We start from the raw sequence: 6,000 nt of genomic DNA, 5'->3' as shown, positions 1-6,000 counted from the left end.
TCCTTTATATAGCGGTTAAATTTAGAAAAGTATACTAGGAAACTTTTCTTTTCTTAAATCATTTGGTTTATCTTTCTTTAAGCGGTAGCTTAGCGGTTTAGGTTACTATATATAGCTTTAAGAAGTATAACTAGGCTTTATACTAAGTTTAGTTAGAGAGATTTAATAAGGTTAACTACGTCTTCTTTTAGTCGACTTAGGGCGTAATAGAGTTAGTTAGCTTCGGTTAGGTAGCGGTTAGCATTACTAGTTAGCTTATTCTTAAGCCAGCTTAAGAATAACTAAAGCTCTTATTATTTACTAGTAAATACTAGGGGGTCTAGTAGTTTCTTAGATCGTTTTAGTGCAGTAGTCGGCTCTATAGGGTAAGTAACTACTATTAATTTAGGGCTTGCGTTCTATGTATTTATCTCTAGAAATAGTGTTTAGTTTTAGGGCCTTAATATAGGCATCTTAAGGATACGAACTTCTTCTTAAAGTGCTTTAATTAATTATTATTATCGTGCTTCTTATTTGGCTTACTATTAAGTTAAAGTAGCTTAGTACTATATAAGGGCGTTTATAAAGGACTTCTGTATACCTACTAATTATTCTTAGAGTGTAGCTATAATAGCGTCGGCCGTTATAGGGGCTTTAGGGTCGTTCTACATTTTCGGAGGGTAGTATAAGTTTTTAATATAATATAGTGTTACGGAGTAAGCATAAGCGGTAATAATATATAGCGAAGTAGGTATTATTAAGCTATATATATAAACTGCGTAGTAAAGTTAAGACGTTATGTAAGGAAAGAAGGTAGAAAAACGGGAAGAAAGGGCATATATTGTTAACTTAGTTGCTTAGTTAATACGTACATAAGCAGAATAGGGTTTAGGTTATGGTCCTGGTAGAACTTGGTAGAATTCGGTAGAACTTGGCAGAATATAGTAGAATGCCGTAGATTGCCGTTAGATTGCCATTTCGCGGTTAGTCTTTAATTGCTAAGTCGGTGAAAATAGGTGGACGTGTGTAAGGTATTACGGGGGTGTCCCATGACAGTTAAAGCTATACCACTAGAAACTAAAAGCCTTTATTCTCTTTAGTACCTTCTTAATTTAGACCTAGACCTTACTTTTCCCTAATAATTAGAGGATTATATTATAATTAGAGAAACTATTAAGCTTTAGCTTAATCTAGCCCCCTATTTAGCTAAGAAGGCATAGGTTATATAGAAATATTCTTTATATAGACTTAAGACTTATAAGGCAGAATTTAGGGGTTAATAGCCTATTTAATAGCATAGCTTAGCTTCTAGTAGAGCTAGTATTATAATCTTACTTTTAGCTAATAAATACTAGAGAAAAATTCGCGCATTTAATCTCCTAATAGAGACAGAATTTATATAGTGGCTATATTAGCTAAAAGGGCGTAGTAAAATAGATATAGGTATAATTACCTAATCTACTTACACTATTTGCCCCCTTATATTGTTTATAACATTCAGCTATAGGCAAGGGTAAAAGTAAGGCTTTTGTATATATTTAGAAGGTTAAGTAATAGCTATAAGCTCTATAAAGTATAACTAAGAAAGTTCCTTAGATCTAGGGGAGAGATTTAAAAATACCCTTATTACTTAGAGTGTCTTTTAATACTTACAGTAGAATTACGGTACACCCTTTACCTGTTTAATACTAGGAATTATAGTCTTATAGAGGATTTAGTATAGAAGATCTAGTTCACTAGTATATTAGATTAGAAAACAGATATATTAACACTAACCTTAACTCTAAGGAATAAGAGCAAAAGAGACACTTTACTACTAATCTCTTTAATAGGGAGGCTTAGTGCGATGCCCCTGCCTTACCTCCTGTATATAGATCCTCACGCGACATCGTTTATCAATTATACACAGTTATCTCGTACCTCGTACTTTGACAGTTGGTATATACTATAACACTTGACTTTTACTAGCTAATTAGGATTTCCCATACCTAGTATAGAAAATCGCTATTAGCTTACTTACCACTAGCGCCTTGGCGGCCCTTGCGAGAATTTATTAACCCCTTAACATTTCTTACTTCTTTTCTTTTTCTTCTTCTCTTTAGCTTAGTATTTTTACTAAATAGTAATCTATAAGCTTTGGTTTAGAGGTATTTTTATAACATTAGGAAAATGTTCATGCCTCCTAACAGTACTGATAGGCTCCTAACAGCTCCTATTAGGGCTGCCAGGATCTCCAGAAGACCCTCACACTCGGTTTCCTGTCAGGAGCCTGTCAGGAGGCCGCCCGGACCAAACGGACCAAACGGACTAAACGGACCTCCAGGACCATCAGGACCATTAGGACAATTAGGACAATTAGGACAATTAGGATAATTAAAATTCTAGATTTCAAAATAAGGTATATTAATACTCCGGTATTTATAGTAGTTAAAATATATAAATCAGGTTAATTTTAGGCCCTATTCTATATACACGATGCTTTAAGCAATTTAAATAATCCAAATCGATCCTTCCTACCTACCACCTATGTCTGTGTCTGTGTCTACTCGGGCGTTAAGCGATTAATTAAGGAGACGAGGGGTAAGGTTCTTGCAGAGGCTCCAAATCGTCGATTGGCGGTGTTCCCGATGATCCGCCGGCCGTGTACTAATTTCCTAACTAGGCCTAGTACCTGCCTGTCCTGCCTGTCCGACCGTCCTACCTGTTCGTGCCTGCCTGTCTGTGCCTACCTGTCTGTACCTACCTATCTGTGCCTGTCGTGCCTACTTGTCTATGCCTACCTGTCTGTATCTGTAATTTGGGGGAGAGGTCGGCCCGATCGAAGGCTCTGCTTAATTCGATTGATCGTATTAATTCGATTGCGATTGATTGTATTGATTCGAATTATTCTCTATGGGCGTTCGCGGCTGTACGTTTGAACGGTGGTCGTCTGGGGTGCCTCCCTAAGAGGCCTTGATTCGATTTGATTCGGTAATGGGATAATATCGAGGCTCTGGTTCAATTCGATCGATCGATTGAATTGATCGTGGTGTTCGCTGGCTGGTCGTTTAAACGATTATCGTCTGGTTCTGGCGACGGTCTCTAGCTCTGGCGACGGTCCTCTCCTACCTGCCTACCTACCTGCCTACCTGCCTACCTACCTACCTACCTACCTACCTACCTACCTACCTACCTACCTACCTACCTACCTACCTGCCTGCCTGCGTCAGTGTTTGGTTCAATTTGGGGGAGGAGTCGGCCTAATCGAAGGCTCTGATTGATTCGAATCGTTCTCTATGGCCGTTCGCTGGCTGTACATTCGAACAGTAGTCGTCTGGGGTGCCTCCCTAGGAGGCCTTAATTCGATTCGGTAACGGGCCGATATTAAAGCTCTGGTTCAATTCAATCGATTAACTAATTGAATCGTTCGTGGTGTTCGCTGGCTGGTTGTTTAAACGGTCGTCTGGCTCTAGGACGGTTACAGTCGAAACTCTTTAGTACGATATTTGCTTACAACGATATACTCTATATTACGATCTACACCCCTTAATTAAAATTTTTTTGGTGTAATATTACGATATACTGACTATTAACAATATCGTTAAGTTTTCTCTACCAAAATTAGTATAGCTAGTATTTTATAGAGCTAATCTAGTGGTTCCTCACCGCCAGTTTAGCCATTAATACTCATCACACAATAATCAAATTCTATTAAAATAACCTTTAAATCTTACTCTCTATACTTAATTCTGTCTCTTTAATATAGCAAGAAGCCAAAATCCTAAAAGGTGTCGTTGCTACGGTATTTTTAACTATAAGCGCTAGAAGATTCGTAGCCACTAACGCGAGTACCCTTACCTTATATAAAAACACCTTGCGATATAGGCCACCGACACCTTCCGCTATAAGTTTAATTAATCTATAATATCTAAAATACTTAGCAATAAGTTTAGCCACCTAGATTTAATTAAAATTTGTTATAGGTAAAGTGTACGCAAGCATAGAAGAAACGCTAAGCAGCCTCTCTTAGAGGAAGCTCTTTTTAAGTGGCACCAACGCCTATAAAACTCTCGCATTCCTATTACGGGTAACCTTATTTATACTACTGCGACTTAATTATAGAATTGTATACCTATATTAGCAGAGTTACTAGAGCCTAAGTAGTTAATTAGCTAATTAGAAGGCTTTAAATCTTATAACGGAATTTATAAGAGAAAGTGTTAGACTCACAAGGGGATATCACGTAGCTACAGTTCGTAGATAGTATGATAATTGTTCTATATATTCTTCTTAAAGAAAGGGGTAAGGAACCTAAGGTTCCTTACCACACTAGTGCCGCGGCGGCACGTGATGGCAACTTACCGTATATAATGGCAACTTGCTACACATAACGGCAATATGCCTTATATGGTAACCATTTACCTTTATTCCCAATACTAGCAACTCTTCTTTTATAGTTGCCATCTATATATATATACCGCTTAACTAGCGGAATAAAAATTAATCCTTCTTACTTACTATTGCCATTATAATATACACCCTTTAACCTTATAAACGCTCTAAGCTTGTTTTAACATTATATAAATAACACCCTACGCCCCTACCTAGACATCTTCTATACTGCTTATATTAACGACATCCTAATATATAGTAATAACCTAACCAAATATTGGAAATATATTAACCTTATCCTATAAGCCCTGCACGGAGCTAGTCTATAATTAGATATAGATAAATGCGAGTTTTATAAAACGGAAGTCCTATACCTTAGACTCCTTATTTCTATAAACGGTATATAAATGGACCTAAAGAAAGTTAAAGTAATTATAAACTGGTAAGAACCTAAGAATGTTAAGAACGTAAGAGCCTTTATAGGATTTGCTAATTTCTACTAACGGTTTATTAATAACTTCTCTATCTTGGTTTTACCCCTTATAGCTCTAACCTAAAAGAATAAAGTCTTTATCTTTAATAAGGAATATAAAAAGGCCTTTACCTATTTAAAGGTTATATTTACTACTGCGCCTATGCTCTAATACTTTAACCTAAACCGAATAAGTGTTATAGAAGCTAACTCATCTAACTACGTCACTAGAGGCATCCTGTCTCAATATAATAAGGATAGAGTATTGCACCCTATAGCATACTTCTTAAAACAACTAAGCCTAGCTAAATATAACTACAAGATCTATAATAAGGAATTGTTAGCTATTATTAGGTGTTTTAAACAATGGCGACCCGAACTAGAAGGCGCTAGATTTCTAATTAAGGTCCTTAGCAACTATAAGAACCTATAGTACTTCACAACTACAAAACAGCTAAGTTATTATTAGGCCCGCTAGTTAGAGTATCTGTCTTATTTCCAATTTTTAATTACGTACCGCCTAGGCGTCTAAGGTTAGAAGCCTAATACCCTAACCTAACGCTCGTAAGACGCGCCAGCCCTAAAAGAAGCGCGCTTTTACCAAAACCAGACCCTACTTTGCCCTAAACTATTTAACCCTCTTACTAAAGATCTTATAGTATACGTCCTTGAAATAACTAACCGATTAATTGAATAGATTATAGTTAACGAATACCTAAATAACAAGTTTATTTAAGAGACGCTTAAGCTAATATAAGATAGCATTAGACGCTCTAAAAAGATTTCTCTAAGTAAATGCGAAGCCTGTAGAAACCGCTTGTATTACTAAAACTATTTAGTTATCCCTAATTACGATAAGCTTAAGCTTAAACTTCTTAAACACGTACACGATCTACCTATCGCCAGCTACCCAGGCTAAGGAAAGACCCTAGAACTACTTTAACGGGAGTATTATTAGCCAAATATATATAACACGATATAAAGGTATATCTTTAGCTGCCATACCTACTAACGAGCTAAAGCCTCGCATAAGACGTATAACGGTCTTTTAAAGCCGTTACCTATTCCGGACTAAAGATAGAAGGATATCTTAATTAACTTTATTATTAACCTTCCTAAGAGTAAAGGCTGCATAAACATTATAGTAGTTGTAGACCGACTATCTAAAATAAGATACT

Source organism: Cenococcum geophilum, assembly GCF_001692895.1.
Source record: "Cenococcum geophilum 1.58 unplaced genomic scaffold K441scaffold_12, whole genome shotgun sequence".
Taxonomy (NCBI): domain Eukaryota; kingdom Fungi; phylum Ascomycota; class Dothideomycetes; order Gloniales; family Gloniaceae; genus Cenococcum; species Cenococcum geophilum.
The sequence above is the reverse complement of the archived record's forward strand: the minus strand, read 5'-3'. Positions refer to the sequence as shown.